The following is a 20,978-nucleotide window of genomic DNA, read 5'->3' as shown; positions in this document are numbered from 1 at the left end:
ATGTTCCTTTTCAGGGCGATGCCTCTTTGCACATAGGAGCAGCCTGGTGCCTGGGGGGGGAGGGGAACCTGTATCCCAGATCACCAGGGGCACTGCCCCCGAATCTGTCTCTCCCATCTGTACATTTTCATCCCCTCCTCTCCCTTGTCACCACCTGAGTGCTCAGACTCCAGGTAAAGGCCAGATGTTTAATCAGGGCCAGATGAGATCCGTGCCAAACTTACCAAGCGCAGAGGCAAATGAGAAAGAGCCCGGCACAGTTCCTTGGATAAGTTCCTCAGGTTTTGCTGAGTGCTAAGGACTTGGGAAACACTCGGAGGATGATCTAGAAGCTTTGGAAAGCTGTGGAGGCTTTTGGAGGTGGAGGCTTGTTGGAAGAATTAGACTACCCAGGGTGGGCCTTGGAGTCTCATTGCCCAGCTCCACTTCCTGCCTGCTCTGTTCCCTGAGTGTAGGTGCTCCTGTCTCAACACCTCTTCCCTTCTGTGATGGATGGCATCCCCTTATAAATTGTGAGATAAGTCAAAACCTTCCACCCTTAAGCGACCTACTGTCAGGTGCTTGCTTTGTCTTATGTCTTTGATCTATGTGATGACAGAGTCTTGTAAGCCTAGGCTGGCATGGAACTAAATGTATAACGAGCCCCAAACTCATGGCAATCCCCCTGCTGCAGCTTCCTGGGCTGCTGTGCCCAGAAAGTCACTGAAATTCCATTGCTCCCCTGTGACTGTAGCACGGCCTAACTCCTCCTATCTGATATAACTGTAGCCTTTGTCCATTCATCCCCATCCTCCCTCAAGTTTCCCTTTCCACGGGAGCTTAGACATTGATATGAGCATAAAATAAATCAGTGGTAAAGATGCAAGGGCAGAGGTCACTTTAAGGGACCTGGATCCAGATGAATCAGCCAGCCATCCCAGAGTCTCTGAGTCTCCCAGTTACAGGGTTGCCAACACTTTCTAGCTCCCTCAAGGCCGAAGGTCTGCTCTTTCATTCACCTTCTGCCCCTGCTCAGGACTTCCTTCATTTGCTGACATTATTTTCAATTAGAAAAAAAAAAAATTTATGTGCCTGGGTGCTTTACCCGCACGTTATGTCTATGTACCATATGCACCCCTAGTACCCTAGTAGAGGGTAGAAGAGGGCACTCGTCCCCCAGAACTGCAGCTACAGACAGTTGTGAGCGACCATGTGGGTGCTGGGAGTCAAAACTTGGTCCTCTGCAGGAGCAGCCAGGGCTCTTCACCAACCACTGAGCCACCTCTCCAGACTCACTTTAAAGAATATTATATTTTAAATTACATGCATGTGGGTCGGTAGGAGGGGTAATGTGGGCGCGACTACTTGTACCTGCAGAGGCCAGAGGCATTGGATCCCCCTGGATCCGGAATTACAGGCAGTTGTAAGCAACCTCCATGCTCAGAACTGAACTTGGGACTTCTGGAAGAGCAGTATTTACTTTTAACCACTGAGCCATTTCTTTCTTTTTTTTTTTTAATTATTTTATGTGCATTGGTGTTTTGACTGCATGTATGTCTGTGCGAGGGCGTCAGATTCCCTGGAACAGGAACCACAGAGAGTTGTGAGCTGGAAATTGAACCCTGATCTTCTGGAAGAGGAGTCAATGCTCTGAATCGCTGAGTTATCTCTCCAGCCTGAGCCATTTCTTTAAAACCTTTGCTTTGACCAGTGGTGGTGCACACCTGTAATCCCAGCACTCAGGGAGGCAGAGGCAGGTGAATCTCTGTGAGTTCAAGGCCAGCCTGGTCTACAAAGCAAGTCTAGCACAGCCAAGGCTACACATAGAAACCCTGTCTTGAAAAAAACAAACAAACAAACAAGCAAACAAACAAATTTGTTTCTCTAAGAATTAGTATGGGGCCGGAAAAATGTCTCAGTGGGTCCCAGTGAGTAGTACTCTTACAGAGAGCCTGGTTTCTGTCCAGCAGCCATGGTGGGTGCTCACAGCTGCAGGTAGTGAGCGCTGGCTCTGAGGAAGCCAACACCTCTGGCCTCCTCAGGCCCCTGTGTTCACCTGTAAGTACCCACACATGGGCACATACACATAATCAAATAAAATCTTTGCTGAGGGTGGTAGCATATGCCTTTCATCCCAGCCCTCAGGAGGCAGAAGATACTGGTCTCTGTGAGTTCCAGGCCGGAGGAGTCTACATAGTGAAACCTTGTCTCAGAAAACCAAAAACCAAAAACAAAACATAGTAACTAAAATCTGAAAAGCCATTCTGACCCAGCTCTCTACAATACAGAGTAAGTTAAGTCTCCTGCCTTGTATTTTGTGTTGCAAAACACCAGGTAGATTTAAGTTTCTAGTTTTTCAAAACCGCAGGGAGCTGGCAACCAGCTCTAGCAAGGAAGAGCTAGTACTGGAAAGGCCAAAGATAACAAGGGCAGTGGAAGATTCGGAGTAAAGGGAAGGCTTGTGCGCGGCTGGTGGGAGTGTAAATTAGTACAGCCATATGGAAAACAATATGGAGTTTCCTAAAATAAATAAATAAATAAATAAAAATAGGCAGTGACTTATGGAGCTACTGCCTCGGAGCTATGCTAAGCCCGCCCGCTCTTCTAGCTCAGAAAAGCATAACTTCTCCTTTTCCTTTCAGATGTAGGCCATGGCCTGGGCATGCTTTGCAGACACACTGAGCTTTTCCTTTTTCTCTGACCTCCACCTTCATCTCCTGCCACGTGACTGCTTATGAAACAGCATGTAATTCTCTCTTCCCACGTCTCCCTCCACTGGGAAACTTTGGAGGTTTATATATTTGCCTGCCTTGGTTTTTTTTTTTTTTTTTTTTTCTTTCAAACCCTAATAAAATTGTCCCTCGAGCTTCAAAAACAAGTCAATTAGTTAAATTAAAAAATAAGCCATGTACGGTGCACAGTTCTATATTCCCAGTGCTTTGAAAGTCAGAGGCCAGGAGGATCACATGTTTCAGGTCAGTCCGGGTTATATAGCAAGACCCTGACTAAGGATACAGCTCAGAGGTGCAGTAATCCTGGCGCTGGGGATGCAGAGAGTCTCAGAGAATAACGTGGAAAGCAACTGAGGCAGACACTGACATCAAGCTACCAAACATCAGGCTTTGGCTCTTACACACATATACCACACACACACACACACACACACACACACACACACACACAGAGAGAGAGAGAAGTTGGCTCATTTACATGCAGAACCTAAAAAAAAAAAAGGTGATTATCTTGGAAGTTGAGAGTAAGGACTAGGGAGAGAAGCAATGAGGTTGGCCATGGGTGTTAAATTATAGTAGGTATAAGGGAGACGTTCTGGGGTGCTGTTGCATACAGTAGGGTGAGGGAGATAATGTATTACAAATTTCAGAAAGCTCGAGGAAAAAAAAGATCTGGAGTATTTTCAGCATTAAGCAATGACACTGTACCTGATTTAAGCATGTGTGTGTGTGTGTGTGTGTGTGTGTGTGTGTGTGTGTACAGACACACCCCAGGGTGTCCCACAAATGTGTTTAATTTTTATGTTTGTGTGTTCTACCTTACAAAATCAATTTAATTCCAATTGTTAAATTCTTAAGTCTTCGACACCCATATTTCAAATGTAACAAATTGAACACTCGGACGTCTTGTTTCTTGCAGAAACCTTAATAAAATGTAACTTAAGCACAGGGTTAAAAAGTGGGGAAGGGGGTCTGTCCACAAGAACAAAGGGGGAGGGGGAGGGGGAAGTCCAGCAGAAGAGCAAAGCCATCGACATATTTTTGAAGCTGGGAGGAAGGGAGAGGCATTGGAAGGCCATGTGCCCTCACGGGGCATGGTAGTGAGGGTGGAGCCAAGGCACGCTGTGGAATCCTGGCAAGGCCTGAGATTTCAGGCGCCGGGTGCTGCAGAGACAGGAAGGGGGCGTCCAAGGGAAAACTGGGCGACCAGCTGAAGCTGGCCTAAGGAGCATTCAGCGCACAGTGGCGCACATCTGTAATCTTAGCGCTCGGAGGCGGAGGCAGGAGGGTCAGGAGTTCAAGGCCGTTTGAGATACAAGAGACACTATCTCAAACAAGAGAAGGAAGTTAGAGACCCCCCAAGTTCCCACCCCCATTTGGTTCAGCCAAGTGACCCACCTTTCTCCGGGAAGTCTATTTGGCGGAGAGTCATGAACAGGAAAAGCAGAAAGGGAAGGCACCACTGTGAAAAACAGAGGACTAAATAAGTCTGCCTGCTGGATGCTCCTACCTCCCGTCTCAGCTCATACCCTCCCCTCCACTCCAGGCCAGAAACCCAGAATTACACTCTGTACTCATCCACACCTTCCCTTCCCACTAGCAGCTTGTGGACTCCTGGAGTCTTCGTTTTTTTGTTTTTTTGTTTTTTTTTTTTGGGGGGGGGGAGTGGGAGGGAGCGTTGGCTTTATAGTAAGTACTTAAAGTCTTTGTTACTCATTTATTTCTGCTTGTGTGCATGGACGGACGTGTCTGTGTATGCTCACGTGTGTTTTGGGGAGGGATGCCTGCACACTCCCGTAGAGGCCAGAAGAGGTTGCCAGCTGTCCTCTATCACTCCCCCCGCCCCCCCCCCCCCCCCCCCGTTCCTTTGAGGCAGTCTCTCCCTCACCCTGGGGCTTGTGTTTTCTTGGCTAGGCTAGGGGCCGGCAAGCCTCAGCCGTCCTCGGAGCTGGGTTTAGAGGTTTGTGCAGGACACCTGACTAGTTCTGCGGCTGCAGGGATCTGAACTTTGTTTCCTCATAATCACACAAGTGCTCTTAACAACCGAGCCATCTTTTAAGGAGCCCCCTGCTTTAATTTTCTAAATTGATAAATAATAATGGCACCTACTTTTAGAGAACAATGTAGTGTGTGTGTGTGTGTGTGTGTGTGTGTGTGTGTTCATGATGGGGGGAGGTGTTTGTTCACATATGTGCAGGTACCAGAGGCCAGTCTCAGGTGTCATTCTTCAGACACTTTCTGCTTGTTTTTTTGGAGACAGGATGGTTTCTCATTGGCCTGGGGCTTGTTGAGTAGGCCAGACTCCCTGGTCAGCAAGCATCAAGAATGCCCCTGTCTCAGTCTCTTCAGTGCTGGTATCGCATATACCGCACGGCACTTAGCTTCTTTTCATAATGTGTTCTAGGGATTGAACGCAGATCCGCATGGTTTCCCTGCGAGCTCTTGACTAACGAAGCTATCTCCGCAGACCACCCATAATGTGATTTTAAAAACATACTTATTTGCATTATATTTAATTATATGTATGTTTCGGGAGCGGTATGTGCAGATGAGCGAAGGTGCCCGCAGAAGCAACAGGTATGGGATTCTCTCCACTCCCCACCCCGGAACTGGAGTTACCAAGCAATTGTGAGCCTCTAGACATGGATGCTGGGAACTAAACTCTCATCCTCTCTGAGAGGAGAAAGTGTTCTTAACCACTGACCCCACAGTGTGATACCGTGCTAGACGTACACCAGGCATAACGGTCAAATCAGGGCAATTCACATGCCCTCACTAGTGATGTGAATCATTTATTTGTGTGGTGTCAAAATCCTTTTACCAGCCATGTTGAAACACACAGTCAAGTATTGCTAACTCTAGTCACTCCACTGGGCTATAGAACATCAGAATCTTCTCTCCTATTTCCTATCCAATAGCCCCCACGGACATAAAATAGCCCCTAGAAAAGACTCACTGTTGCAGACACTGGGGCTCCCTCCGCCAAGAAATGTCCGGGACCTCTGGCTCTGAAACTCTCTGATGAGAGATGACACCCATACAGAGTTCACTCTGTTTACGTTACTTTACTCCGGGTACCACAAAGCATAACCAAGAGTTTGAGGAATACCTCCAGCATAGAAGACAAATACTAGTACAGCACACTAACGGGCACACAGAGAAATGCTTGGACAGAAGATTGATCATCAATAGCCACAGAAGGACAAAAAGTCAAAAGGAGATGCGTCACCCTCGAACTTAAACGAAAGAGAAAGAACTCATTCAAACCAGGATGTGGTGAAGGGTGCTCATCTCTGAAAAATTATTTAAAAGAAAAAAAACCCTACTGAATTAGAGCTGAGGAGATGACTCGATAAAATGCTTGCCCTGCAAGTACATAGACTATTCAATATCCAGAACATGCATTAAAAAAAAAAAAGTTGGGCATAGTGGTGCTTATAATCTTAGTGCCTGAGAGGCAGAGGGGGCTGCTGGACAGCAGCTTAGCCTACTTAGTCATGTCCCAAGCCAATGACAGATCTTGTCTCAAAAGAAATGTGGATACTGTCTAATACACGTTATATTGGCAAGCTGTCAGGTGCTGTTTGAGCTCACTGAGAAGCTGCATCTGAAAGCGGAGTTGCCCACGCCCCCTTTTCAGACCCAAGCATGTTTATCTCGGGGTGCCTCCAAAGTCCCTCGTCCGGGCATGGACTGGCCCCCTAACTCTGTGCTGGGGATGGAAGGGAACAGCCCAAGAGGGAATCCTTGGGCCCTGACCATCAGCTAGAAGGAGAGCCATTCTCAACAGAGGTTACTGTTGATTGCCCCATGGTATAAAAACGCCCAACCAGGGAAGAGAAGCAGGATCTCCGGCTGACTGCCTCAACTTCCCAGGTGGTTTCTGCTAGATGTTACGAGCTCCTGATTTGATGCTGTTGCTATGTATTCTTTTACTTGGAATTAAAAGAACCCAAGGGGACACCGATCTGCCCAGAATCCCTCTGTCAGAAACTCCAGATGGCAGCCTTGAAGGGGCTCCCCTAGTTGATTTCTGATGAATGCCTTGAGTGACCAATTTAAAGTGGTTTTCTTTTTCTTTCTTTTTTTTTTTTTCAAGACAGGGTCTCTCTATATAGCCCTGGCTGTCCTGGAAGTCTATCTGTAGACCAGGCTGGCCTCAAACTCATAGAGATCCGCCTGCCTCTGCCTCCCAAGTACTGGGAATCAAGGTGTGCGCCACCACCACCCAGCTAATGATGTTTTTGTTTTCTATCTGTCTATTTACCTATCCATCCATCCATTCATCTGCTATTTGCTATTTATTCTTTTACTTTGCCTTGCTGCATACTTTATAAACTTCACCTATTCAAAACCAAAAACCAGGCTGTCATGGAACATTCTCCAAACTTTGCAGAACATGCATAGTGCCTGAAGAGTAATACCCAGGATTGTCCTCTGGCCTTCACACACACACACACACACACACACACACACATACAGAGAGAGAGAGAGAGAGAGATAGACAGATAAACAAAGAGTGTGTATGTGTGTGTGTGTTTCTAGAGACAGGGTTTCTCTGTGTAGCCTTAGCTGTCCTGGACTCACTTTGTAGACCAGGCTGGCTTCAGACTCACGGAGATCCCCCTGTCTCTGCCTCCTTGAGTGCTGAGATTACACAAATGTGCCACCGCACCCAGCTGAGCGTTTCTCTTACTGTAAGAAAAACAAGCAAAATAGAATACTAATTTTACGAAGTAAGTCTTTGACTATACAAAGACTGGGATGCGTGTGGGCATGCGTGTGACAGACATGTACAAGCAAGCACTCGTGCAAGCTTCTGTGTTGATCTCTTCTCTCATCATCCCCACCATCAGCACCTTTGCACACAGTCACACTGTCTTCCTTCCTTCCCCTCACCCCTTCCATTGTCCCTGCCTTCCCTGCTGTCTCTTCCTAAACTGGCCATCACACAAGGCAGAGCTTTTCATTTCTTCATTTGTTAAATCATTTTCTGTTCGCTGCTCTCCATTTTAAGAGCAAAACAAGCAGAACACTTTGTTTCTGCATCACAAAATCAAATTAAAATGCTTTTGTGCTTTTCCCCTCTGTGGCCTCTGAGGTATCCCCCTGGATTTCTGCCTGGGAAGCCCTGTGTCCCTCCTCCTCCGATGGGAATAATTTAAGATATGTAGGTTGCTTCAAATGGGAATAAAAGGCTTAGCTAGTTGGAGCTCAAACTCACCATTTAAAGATCAACCCAAGCTGGTATTTTCTACTTATTAGAAACGGAAAACAAAACAACAACCAAAAAAAAAAAAAAAAAAAACCCCGCAAAGTTTAGATCTTTAGAATTCAATAGGAAGCCGTGTTTGTTCTAGAAGGCTTTCTGTTGGGCCGGCCTTGTATTAAAAACCTTCCAGGCATGTCTGTGACTCCGTGCCAGGCTTCTAACAGGATGAGATACTATCAAAACATGATCAGAGGTAGATGGTGCTCACATCTGTCAATCTCACAGAAAAATCTACCCAAACTGTTTCTGTTTGCTTTGAGAATGTGCCCTCTATGGTATGGGAGGACAAACAGTTAAACAAGTGACCTTTCTTTCTTTCTTTCTTTCTTCCTTCCTTCCTTCCTTCCTTCCTTCCTTCCTTCCTTCCTTCCTTCCTTTCTTCCTTTCTCCCTCCATCCCTCTGTTTTCTTGAGGACAGAAGTCCAGCTCTGGCTAGCCTGGAAATCACCATGTAAACAGGCTGCCATAAAGCCCATAGTGATTCTCCTGCCTCTTCCCCCTCTCCCCCCAATGTGCTGGGATTCAGGCCTGGTCTACCAATATTAGTTTCGAATAAATGACCTTTCTGTGGTGGGGAACATACGCAGATGGCACTGAGGCCACTCATAGGAGGCAGAGCTCCTCTGTCATGGGGCACTGACGAAGAGGAGGCAGCTGGGATACTGGCAGATGAAGACAACTGGAGGTAGGGGAGGGCAGGCTCTGCAGGGAAATGGCGAGTACCAGAGCACTGAGGGGTCTAAGAACATTCCTTTTGGATGCTCTGGGATGTGGCATCCAACCCCACCATAGAGCTTCCCAAGCCCATACGACCCCCATCACCAGTGTCTGGTCCAGCATCGTCAATGCTGGCTTGTGGGTGATGGCTCTGTCCTTAGCTCTGAGATGGGGCAGCTCTACTGGCAACCAGCGGCTCCCAACTCAGCTCTGCTGTCCCAGCTGTCCCTGGAGGCTGCGAGTGAGACAGCCTTGTCTCTTGCCGTGTGCTGGCTGTCCCAGTCTTCAGGGCCCCTCTCCACACTGCTCTCTCTGTGGTGGTGAGAACAGCAGTGCTTGCGAGTTGCTCAGGGCAGGCTTCACCATGGAGACAGAGCACTGCCCTCAGGATCCCGAGGCTTTGGGTGGTCATTTCCAGTGTCCACTGAGGGCCAAAGTAGTCTGCCTCTCAGAGCCTGATCCCATCTATTTTCTTTGCAGAAAAAAAAAAAATGAGGCAGATGGTCAGCTCACTGCCCGGTGCCCAGATGATTGCCACAAAAAAAATGACTGGGGGAGGTCAACAGAATAAAAGATGGGTTTTCTGAACTCTACCAAGGAATGTTGCTCCCCAGAATCTGCCAGCCCTTCTCTCACACGCTCCTCCTTCAGTGACCTGCTCCCTCTTACCCACTCCTTGTGGACTAGCAGATCACCACCTGGAAAGCAGGGGTCCCCAGTACAACACCATGCCTGCTGCAAAACTCACCCCAGGGGAGTGCAAGCAATGTCGCATTCCTGGTTCAGACAGGACAGGAAGGGCTCCGGTTCCCAAAGCCAGCTCCTTAGGCTGGACCCAAAAGCTCTGTCTTTGAGTTCTGAGCCCCACATGGAACACTGGTCCTTTTTGCCTTAAGAAAGAAATACGTATCTATTCATCTGTCTGTCTGTCTGTCTGTCTGCCTGGTATACGTGTGCACACTCACCTACTACAGCATGCACATGGAGACCAAAGGACAGCTTGAAGGGGTTGGTCCTTTCCTTCTGCCACATGGGCTCTGGGGATTAAATGAAAATCCTCGGTGCTTTGAACAAGCCCCTCATCTCCCTGAGCCATCTCACTAGCCCAGGTCTTTTGTGTTTAGCATTGGCTCACCTCCTTCCCAGACTGCCCAGCTTTAGTCAGGAAATGAAGTCAAAACAGAAGGGTTTCCCCTGTGGCCTCCCAGGTAGCTGAGAGGCTCCCCCGGGATTGAGCAGGCCGCAGGCACACTGGTGTCTGCGGTTCCCACCAGCCAAATGTACGGCAAGTGGCTCAGTTTGGGTAGGGTGAGCAACTTGTCAGCAGTGTCTAGCGAGCGGGAGTGAAGCCTGAGCGGAAGATTCAGGAAGGACCTTCAGCTCCATCCACTGGAGAAGACAGAAAAGGAGATAGAAGAGAAATCTTGGTTCCAGGTACCTGGCCCTAGAAGAAACCAATTATGACAGCCAGGGATCTCGAGGGAGGGACACATACAAGGGACATGTAATACAGGAAACCTAGGCCGGTGTTCCCTGGATGGCTGCACGCTCCTGAGAGTAGCCAGAGCAGCCCTGGGTTTACCTGGTCCAGCATTCACCAGGCCACAGCACCACCTAGAGGGGAGCCGCTGCATCAACTCTAGGCCAACTCACAGGTAAGGGGCTATGACAGGCAGATTTTTGTTGTTTTGTTTTATTTTTGGAGACAGGGTTTCTCTGTGCAGCCGTGGCTGTCCTGGACTCAGTTCGTAGACCAGGCTGGCCTCCAGCTCACAGAGATCCACCTGCCTCCGCCTCCCTGAGTGCTGGGATTACAGGCGTACGCCACTGCACCCCCTCTGACAGCAAACAGAGGAAAGAATCCATCATGGGGCCCAGCCCTTCCCAGCAACCCTCTGTCTGTGATTTGGGCAGGTAGCACTATACCCATTTGACAGATGGAGAGACAGGGTTCCTGAAAGCTAGAACTAGCCAGCCAGGGAGTGGTAGAACCAGACAGGATTGCAGCCAGGGCCCTCTGCTGTCTCTCCCCCACATAGAAAACAAGAAAAGAGAGGCGTGTGGTAAGTGGGAAAAATGTAACCAAAACCTGAGGATTGGAGGGCCTTGAGAGCCAGAATTTGCGACTTGGTTCTGTGCCTCGCATGACAAGCCCCGCCCACTCCAGCCAGGGAGTAGAATGATCCCCAGACAGAACAGCCGATTACAACGCATAGAAAATTGAGCTACTTAGAAAGGATTGTGGAGGTGGGGTGTGTGGATTTTTTTTTTTTTAACATCTCAAAAGCTGGCAAGATAATTGAGGACATTTTTTTTTTTCCTTCCAGAGCTCAGAGCTTGTCTCGGCAACAAGCCCTTGTCAGCCAGAACTCAGAGGCCAAGGCTGTCTTCCCTAATGGGAAGGAGATACTCAAGCTGTCTAAATTCACCAAGTTTCCTGAAATATGAAACCTATAATTTCCTGAGCTGTGTTCTGTTACTTGGCCATCCAGATTCCCGAGTTCATATTTAAGTACTGTCAAAAAAAAAAAAAAAAAAAAAAAAAAGAAAAAAAAAAGAAAAGCTGGCAGCCAGCCCAATTTGGTCAGCATTCAGTCAGCCATGAGTGAAATGACTACTCCCAGGTGGTTCAGTGATCGCATGAGCCACCTTCTTCCAGTGTTTTAGTTCACTTTTCTGTTGCTATGACAAACACCACGACCAAAAGCCACTTGAGGGAAGAAAGGATTTATTTCGGCTTACTCTTCCAGGCCCCACTCCATCACTGAGGGAAGCTAGAACAGAAACCCTATCAGGAACTCAAAACAGGATCCAGAGAGGAGTGCTGTTTGCTGGCTGGCCAGCGGGCTGATGCTAACCTAGCCTTCTTTTATTCCGATTTTTAAAGATTTACTTTTACTAATTATGTGTTTGTGTGAGTATGTGCCATGGAGATGCCAGAAGCGGGCACCAGGCTCCCTGTAGGTGGGGTGAGAGGCAGTTGTAAGGCGCATGACCTGGGCACTAGAAGCCAAACTGGGGTCTCCTGGAAAAGCCATCTCTCCAGCTGTAGCTACCTGTCTCACTCAGCCTGGGGATGGTGCTGGCCACAGTGGGCTGGCTCTCCCACTGTGATCAATCATCAGTGAAGACACAGCCACAGGCCAATCTGATTGAGACAATTCTCCAGTCAAGGCTCCCTCTTCCCAGGTGACCCTTGGCTTGTGTCAAGTTGAAAATAAAAAGTAACCAGGGCAACCACCCATTTATACATCCCAGTGGGAGTGTGTTCTGGGGACAGAATCTCGTAGCTGCAGTCCCCAGGTGAATAGCAATTTAGTCCTGATGGAAGTGTAATCGGAAGGAGACTTGCCTGCCATCCAGCATTCTTCTCCTGTCCACACTCGGAGCCTTCAGAAGCGATTTACCTGGCCCCAGCAACTCCGTTGTTTGATTATCTGTATTGCAGCTTTGTTTCACTAACTCAAAACCTTCCACATTTATGCCTCCTAATTAGCCAACAACATTTAGTAATTGCCTACTGAATACGCATATCACTAGGATGTTTCGCTCGGTGGTGCAAAGAAAACATATTCTTCTTTGGGACGCTGGTCTCCTTGGGGTCTTCAATCAGATGACGAGACGATACACACTGAACAGTCACTGTATTCAAAACACATGTCTGGAAACACACACATCTGAGAATAAATGCCCACTGGAGAATTTCTACAGTTGGTTGAAAATGAGAAAGAAAACAAGTTGTATTGTTCTGGGCCTTCTTTATCTCACTCAGCCAGGAGAAACACGGGGACTTTTAGCACAATATGTGACAGTCTGCTACGCTGGTCATTTTAAGGAAAGGTTTGTAGAGAGCAGGGAGAGCATTTACTGGAATGGCCTTTCTTATACTAAAACACCCACCAAAGGGAAGACAATTGTCTGCAGTCTCCTCTCCAAGGGTTCTTCAAGCTCATACCCCAGGAAGAAAAGCCAAAGAATGCCACCATGGCTAGACAGACTGTCTCAGGCTACGGTTCATATCCCAGCTCCATTTACACTCCCAAAGAAAAATATTCAGGGGGCAGTGGACCTGGCTTGGCGGTGAAGTGCTTGCTGGCAAGCATGAGGACCTGAGTTCAGATCCCCAGCAAACATATAAAAGCTGGGCACAAAGGTGAGAGACAGGAGGTTCCCTGAGGCTCGCTAGCCAGCCAGTCTTGCCAAATCCATGAGCATTAGAATAGCGAGATACTTCATCTCAAAAGCTAAGTGGAGAGCAGCTGAGGAAGATAGTGTTGTCCTCTGGCCTATATACGCACATACATGCGTGTTCACACCAACAACCAGATATATGACACACACGCATATCCAAAACAGTTACAGGCAATTATCCATCCCTTGGCCCATTTATTTCCCCTGAAAATCATTTATCATCCAAACGGTCTACGTCCTCCATCTGCCTCTGTCCCCCGAAGAAGGCATGCAGATGTGAAGCCTGGCCAAACTGGGGTGATAACCCTCCTGACATTTGCCTGTCCGTGTTAGATGCACATACACCTGATAAGGCTGTCAGTCAGCTTCATTTATTCACTTGTCAGCCCGTTCCAGCAAACCTGTTGAGGGTTGGGTTCCTCTCAGCCCTACAATTGTGTTAATTAACTCATCAGATATTTGTTGAATATCCCCTGCCTCCCCCCAGGTTGGGCCTGGGAGAGGGTTTTGCAAAAACATAGGATTGATTATTGTTATTCTCTCCTACATTACATCCTGAATGCAGTTTTGCCTCCCTTCTTCCCTCCCAGGTCCCCTCCCGTGCACTCTCCCTCCGTTTCTCTTCAGGAAAGGGCAGGCATCCCATGGGTATCAACCAAACATGACATATCAAGCCGCAATGAAACTAGGCGCCACCCTTCATATGAAGGTTGGATGAGGCAACCCAGTAGGAGAAAAAAAGGTCCCACAAGCGGTCAAAAGGGTCACAGACAGCCCCTGTTCCTACTATTAGGAAGCCCCACAAGAAGACCAAGGTACAGAACCCTAACATACATGCACAGGACCTAGGTCAGACCCAGGCAGGCTCCGTGATTGTTGGTTCAGTCTCTGTGAGCCCCTGTGAGCCTAGGTTTATTGGTTCTGTGGGGGTTTTCTTTGGTGTCCTTGACCCCTTCCGGTTCCTGCAATCCTTCTTCCCCCTCTTCCACAGGAATCCCAGAGCTCCAACTAATGTTTGGCTGCAGGCCTCTGCATCTGTTCGCATCAGTAAGCACAGGCTCTTACCCTAGATTTGACAGCCCAGTGGGGAGGCTAGATCCAATTTTTTCAAATGCAAATTACAGAACAGAACAGAGACACCGTTGGGAGTGTTAAGGAAATTCGGCTCCTGGGAGGTTGTCAGAAACGCTCTCCCCACTGGAAGGGAGCATCCATCCTGTGCAGTGTCGCCTGCCTGTTGCCAGTCCTCGCCTGTATCAGCTGAGGAAAGGGGGGGCCACCCTGGACCCAACACGGTGCCACTTGTGGGTGACAAATGAACCCCACCTGGAATGACTTCCTTCTCTCCACTTCCAGAGTTCCCAGATGTTAACCTCTGGCTTCCCCTCCTCCAGGGCTCAGCCACCGTTCTATCCTGGACACATTTTGGCTTCTACCTTCCAGTATAAAGCCATTAGGTATTCCAAATGAAGGCGTTATCCAGCTGGCCTGAGGAGCCCCCACTCTTGCAGGGCTCAGAAGGCTGGACTCTTGCCTGACCTTAGAGGTAGGATCCACCACCCAGGAGAAAGTGGAGACAGGAAGCGGTTTTCAGTTTAGCGCTGTCTGTGGCTGTGTGGATTTCAAAGCGATACAAATAGGAAACACTATAGGGCAAATGACAATAGATGGCTTCAGAAGTGTTTGCTATTAAGATAAAGATGTGTAAAGCGTGGGGCACCATCTTCAAACTCAGTAAGTGGCCAGTGGAAGTTGGCTGCTGTTAATATTGCTGTTACTGAATCTCACAATGATGGCCTCACAACAAGAGGCAAGTGTAACAAGAGCGGCTTTTAAAAGATGGATAAGATAATTGACATTTCCGGCTCAGTGGCACAGGCCTGTAATCCCAGCATTTGGGGAGGCAGAGGCAGGCAGATCTCTGTGAGTTCGAGGCCAACCTGGTCTACAAAGCGAATCCAGGCCATCCAAGGATACACAGAGAAACCCTGTCTTGAAAAACAAAACAAACAAAAAGAGATAGATGGCATAATGTTATTAAGAGTCTGAGATAATTTAATGCCCCCTTTCTCCTAATATGACTTCCTTTTATGTTTCTTTTTTTCTTTAGGGGGTGGGGTGGGGTCTGGGATTGGGTTTCACTCTATAGTCCAGGCTAGCTTCGGAGTCACAACATCCCTTCTGCCTCAGCCTCCTGAATGCTAGGATGACAGATGGCTCTACCACATTTAGCTCCTTCCATTTGCTCTACTAAAGAGAATGTGGCCAGGTGTGGCAGCCTAAGCCTGGGATCTCAGCACTCTGGGAGCTACGGCAGGGTGGTTGAGAAGTCAAGTCCAACCTGGGATAAAGGAAAAGTCCTTGTCTCAAAAAGAAGGAAGAAGAAGGCAAGGGAAGGGATGGAAAAGAGAGGAGGAGAGGAGGGAAGAGAAAGGGAGGGAGGACTCTAGGGAGAAGAGGAGGGAGGGACTGGCAATCAGAAAGGGTAACAAACCACGACTGTGGGGAGGCTGTGGCCCAGGAGAGCTGACACACTACCTTGCCTGAGCTCAGCTCTCTTAATAGAACCAAGAACTGCTGGTGAATCCTAAGAAGTCAGGAAGCCGACAAAGCAGGAGGAAGTGGGAATGTGCAGATGTTGCCCAGGTTGAGAGAAGATTCTGGAAATTATGGACCACCTATCTTCTTTTGGTGCTGGGGGTGGAACCCAGGTCCTCACCTGTGGTAAAAGGGTTCTGCACCCTGAGCTACAGCCCGGCCCTTCTGACATCTGCTGTCACTCTGCAATCGGGCAGGCTTTGAGCCTATATTAAACAGCAGGTGTGACGAGTGAGCAGCGGAGCTCACTAATTAAGTTAATATCGTCTCCACTGTTGGCAGCTCAGTAGTGGAGGCATCGCCGACCACACCGCACGCTTACTTGTAGCAAAGCATCTGACAGACCTTTTAAATAGAGACTTACTTCTTTTGTGTGTGTATGTTTGTCTGCATGTTATGTGTGTGTACCGTGTGTGTGCCTGGTGCCCTTGGAGGTCAGAAGAAAGTTGAAACTGGAGTTACAGATGGATGTGACCTGCCATGTGGGTGCTGGTAACTGAACCCCCCATCCTGCAAGACCACAAAATGTTCTTCACTGCTGAGCCATCTCTCCAGCTACCTTTGACATTTTTTCAAATGCAATTTATGTGCATTGGTGTTCTGCCCGCGTGTATGTCTGTATATGTCTGTAACTCCCGGAACTGGAGTTTCAGACAGGTGTGGGCTGCCATGTGGGTGCTGGGAATCGAACCAGGGTTCTCTGGGAGAGCAGCCCGTACTGTTAACCACCGAGTCACCTCTCCAGGCCCTGAAAGTAACTTGCTTTTTTTAATTATTAATTTATTTGTGTGTGGGAGTGTGCCTGTGCCATGGTAGACACATGTAGATTGATCGGAGTCAGCTCTCTCTCTCTCTCTCTCCCATCTGGGTCCCAGGAATCGAACTCCGACCCTAAGCCTTGGTAGAAAGCATCTTCACTCTCTGAGCTACCTTGCTGACTCCTGAGAGACCTTCTCAGGACTCCTGACGGACAAGATGAGGAAACAATGGCTGAGACTGAAACTGTGTTTAGCCAAACTGAACAGTGTGAGGAGTGGAACAATGTCCACCGTAAGGCACATCACAGATCTTCACTAATACCCGGCCCACGAAATGAACCCAGCTAGAAGGAGCTTCTGTGGCCAGCCCCAGCGGCATTCAGTGTGAAAAGATGACTTCTGTGTCCTGGTCTCTATTTGCAGAAGGCAAAACCTGGAGGGAGAACTGGTCCATTGTATGGAAAAATCCAAGACTGGAAAAGCAGCCAAAAGGTGGACAGGCAGAAACCTAAATGAAATGAGACAAATAAGTCATTCATTTGGTCCCTAAGAACAGCTGCACGTGGAGAGAATTGGGCAGAAAGCTGGGCTTCACTCCATGGGCAGGTTGAGTGCGTTTGGTTAGTATGAAGTCGCTGCTGACACTTGGCTGCGGGCCTTTGGCTAGAGGAGAAAGGAGAAGGGAATACTTCCGCTTGCTGAGTTCTTCCCGGATGCTGGTATAGTGCTGTGTTCACATGCATGATCTATGTCTGCGGTGGTTTTGAGCCGAAGGATACCAGAGCTTGGGATGTGACTCCATTGGCGGAGTATCTGCTTGGCATTCCTGAGTTCCAGGTTCAAGTCTGAGCAGCACATAAAACTGGGGTGCGATGGCCTAGGCCTGTAATCTCAGCCCTCAGAAGGCAGAGGCAGGAAGATCAGAAGGTCAACGTCCTTCTCAGCCATATTTTAATTAGAATCCAGCCTGGGCTACGTGAAATTCTATCTAAAAAAAAAAAAAATGTTTCCCCCCCTAGGCCATCACAGTAACACATACATGTAATCCCAGCTCTTGGGAGACTGAGACAGACAGATGAGGAGTTGGAGGCCAGCCTGGGCTACATAGTAATAGACTGTCTAAAACCAAGAAAGCAAACAAAGCGTGTCTATTGCATTGGAAACGCCTGCTTTACTTAAAAGATTAAGTCAGTGTGCACAGTCAGAAGACTAAGGACAATATTAGAAGGGACAGACTGTGGTGGAAAAAGAGGCTGCTGGGGTCTTAGGCTTACTGGTTTTGTGGTGACAGAGCCTTGCTTTGTGGACCAGGCTGGTGTGTGTTTACATTTTTTGAAGCTCACTTTGCAGAGGAGGGGAAATCAAGTTAGGTGTCAATGGAGTAGAGCCATAGTCCTGGCCAACATGGAACCGAGTAACACCACAGGAGCCCTTTCCTCAGGGGAATGGATCTAATTAAGTACCTGGAACAAGAGGAATTCGAGGGTGGATGGTAAGTGGCCTGGCTGGCCCTGCCCTACAGTAGTGTAGAGGAAGGGTTTGTGCAGCGAAGGGAAGGTGAGATCAAAAGACTGGAAAAACTGTCATCAAGAAGATAAAAGAGAACATAATTACATGTAATGGATGAAACTTGATTGGATCCTAGTTTGGGGGGAGAAAAAAACATTATAAAAAGCAGCAGGAGCCAACTAGAAAGCAGATGACATTAGAAAACGACTGAGGCGTCCCTTAAGTGGGAGAGTGAACTTGAAATCTTCCGTTCTCTCTCCCTCTTTTCCTTCACACCCCCTACCCACCATCCCCTGACCCCATGCAACCCAGGCTCGCCTTCAGCTTGTGATCCTGCTGCTTCAGCTTCCTGATGCTGATCTTGTGTGTCTCTTTTCTTTTTCTTTAAAGATACATTTTACTATTATTCAGGAGTGTGAAATGGGGAAGCACACATTGAGCACAGGTGTATGTGAAGTCCAGAAGAGGGCATCAGCTCCCCTGGAGCTCAAGCTGCAGGCAGGCACCTGTGAGCTACCTGATGTGGGCATGAGGGAACTGAACTCTGGGTCTCTGAAAAAGCAGTATGTGCTTGTCACAATGGAGTCAACCCTGTAGCCCCTGATTTTTTGTTTCTGGTGGAGAAGGCCCTCGTTTACATCCATGCTGATGTTCTCAGGGGCAAAGGCTCACAATGTCTGTTGTCTTTAAAGAGCTTAGCAAAAGAAAAATGAAGATGGAGGCTTACAAAGGGAATGTGGCCAAAGCGAACAAAGGTATTTAGACAAAGACTTTCTAAACGCTACCTTCAACTCCATGCCTGAAATTTTCCTAATTCAAGAAAAGTTAGGGGCTGGAGAGATGATGGCTCAGAGGTTAAGAGCACTGACTGCTCTTCCAAAGGTCCTGAGTTCAATTCCCAGCATCCACATGGTGGCTCACAATCATCTGTAACGAGGTCTGACGCCCTCTTCTGGTATGCAGGTGTACATGCAGGCAGAACACTGCATACATAATAACAAGTCCTTCCTGGGCATCAAATGTGGCACATTAACACCTTGGACATGTGACCTCACCCCTGTCTTCCAGGGTTCAGCAGAGACATTCAGCTGCTGCTTTCCATGTACTTTACCATGCAAGGGTGCTTGGGGCCTTCACTGCTCTGTTTAGGCACTTCCAAGCCAAGCCAAACCCCCTAAAGGTTACCTAGGAAGACTGCATTAGTACAATCCCCACAGTAACTCGGGAGAAGTTCTAGGTTCCTAGAGGTCGGTATTTTTAACCATAGTCACACAGCTGGATGGAACCATGATGGAACAAGAATTTAAATCTAGTGCCTTGACTCTAGTATCCAATCCCCTACATCGGAAGAAGGTTGACAAGCCCCAGCAAGTAGAAAATGGGCACGTAGAGCTCTCACACTGTGAAAAACACCTAGGATCTCTCTCTGGGACGCAGCGACTTCAGAGAACGCAATGACTTTCATCAAGCTGTCAGGCGTGCTATAGGGCAACAGGGGTTTACCACGAAGGTAAGCATGTGTGACGCGGTTCACCCGATTTGAGCATGTCACCCCAGACAGGCCTGCTCTGAGAAGCCCTGAGTTCCCCAACACTACGGTTAGATTAAGGCCGGGCTATGCTCTGAAGTGCTCTCTCCTCATAGCTGCGGCCAACTCCCAACAAAGCCTTGTTCCACCGCAGGTGCCCTTGTCCCTTTTGGGTGCATGACTGTTCTAACCTGAGGTATAAATTCCACTCCTTACAACTCACCCATTAAGTGGACAACTGGACAGATCTTGCCAAATGTGTGTGACTAACTACCAACGCAGCCACATTTCTGAACGTTTCCAGTTTCCCCTCAGCTTCCTTCTCTCCTCGGTGCTGGCTTCTGCGGGACTAGCTGCTTGGTCTTCCGTGGATCCTGTGCACTCAGGAGAGTTTGGGTCCCGGGGTCACAGAGCTGCATTTGAACTGTGTCCAGGTGGCTCCAGCAAGTCACGTTAACTACTTCCTCCCGACGCTCGTTTACATTGTATGTACATGTAAGTGGGCATGGGCACGCATGCCATGGTACACATATGAAAATCAGAGGATAGCTTGAAGATGTTTTTTATTTTTTTCTTTCCACCACATAATGGGTCTGAGAGGTGAACTCATGTTGTCCTGTCTGCAAGCACCCTTCCCAAGTCATCTCACTAGCCCTTTTCTTTCTGCTCTTCCTCTCCCTCCTTCTCCACTCCCCCTCTTTTGAGGAAGGGTCTCACTGTGTAGCACGAGAGGCCTGGAACCCTCAGCAGCCCTCCCCAGTACACGGGCCTCTTTCTCTCCCTTTGTAATGCAGATGCTATCTGTGTGCTCTGCTGGGGAAGAGGCTTCTGACATCTTCATTGCTGCCCTCAATGCTCTCTTCTTCGATGTCTGCTTCACCTTTCTCTTCCAGGCACTCCTGTTTACTGGGTCACTCTTGCTGCCAGGCCTTACTACCTGCAAGCAGTGATGGAGTCCTCTCCACTCCGAAGGCCCATAGCTCATTTGGCGGGGAGAGGAGGCGGGCGGCACTGGTAAGCTGGGGTGAAGCAGAAGCGCCACCTAGTGGCAAGGAATAAAAGCAAGCTACGTCAGCAGGGGCAATGCTTGTTTCCCCGGGGAAGACTTGTAGACAGGGTATCTATCCCATGACACCCATTAGAGAAGATGACAAGGGTGTGAGTGAAAAAAAATGAGAACACTTCACAGTATGATGATCCACCAAATCTCCAGACACTTGAACAGTGAGCTTGAGGGTATGGAGGATTGGGGGTGGAGCTGGGCAGTGACTGCCAAAAGAACTCTTAAAAAAAATGTGTACAGGTGTTTTGTTTTCAAGTATGTCTGTGCACCATGTGTACACCTCGTGCTTTCAGAGACCAGAAAAGGGTACAAGACCCCCTAAGAGTGGAGTCAGAGACAGCTGGGATGCTGGGAATCAAACTCAAGCCCTCTGGAAAAGCAGCCAGTGCTCTAAACCGCTGAGCCATCCCTCCAGCCCTGACATCGTCTTTCCTATAGAAAAGACTTTCAGGCTGGAGAGGTGGCTCAGTGGCTAACAGCACTGGCCTCTCTTGTAGAAGGTCCAGGTTCAATGCTCAGCACCCACGTGATGGCTCACAACCATCTGCAACTCTAGTTCCAGGAGGTCTGATGTCTCCTCTTCTGTCCTCTGTGGGCACCAGGCACAGATGCAGTACATAGACATACATGC

Source organism: Psammomys obesus, unplaced genomic scaffold (genome assembly GCF_907164565.1).
Source record: "Psammomys obesus unplaced genomic scaffold, mPsaObe1.curated_primary_1811, whole genome shotgun sequence".
In the NCBI taxonomy this organism is placed as follows: Eukaryota; Metazoa; Chordata; class Mammalia; order Rodentia; family Muridae; genus Psammomys; species Psammomys obesus.
The sequence above is the reverse complement of the archived record's forward strand: the minus strand, read 5'-3'. Positions refer to the sequence as shown.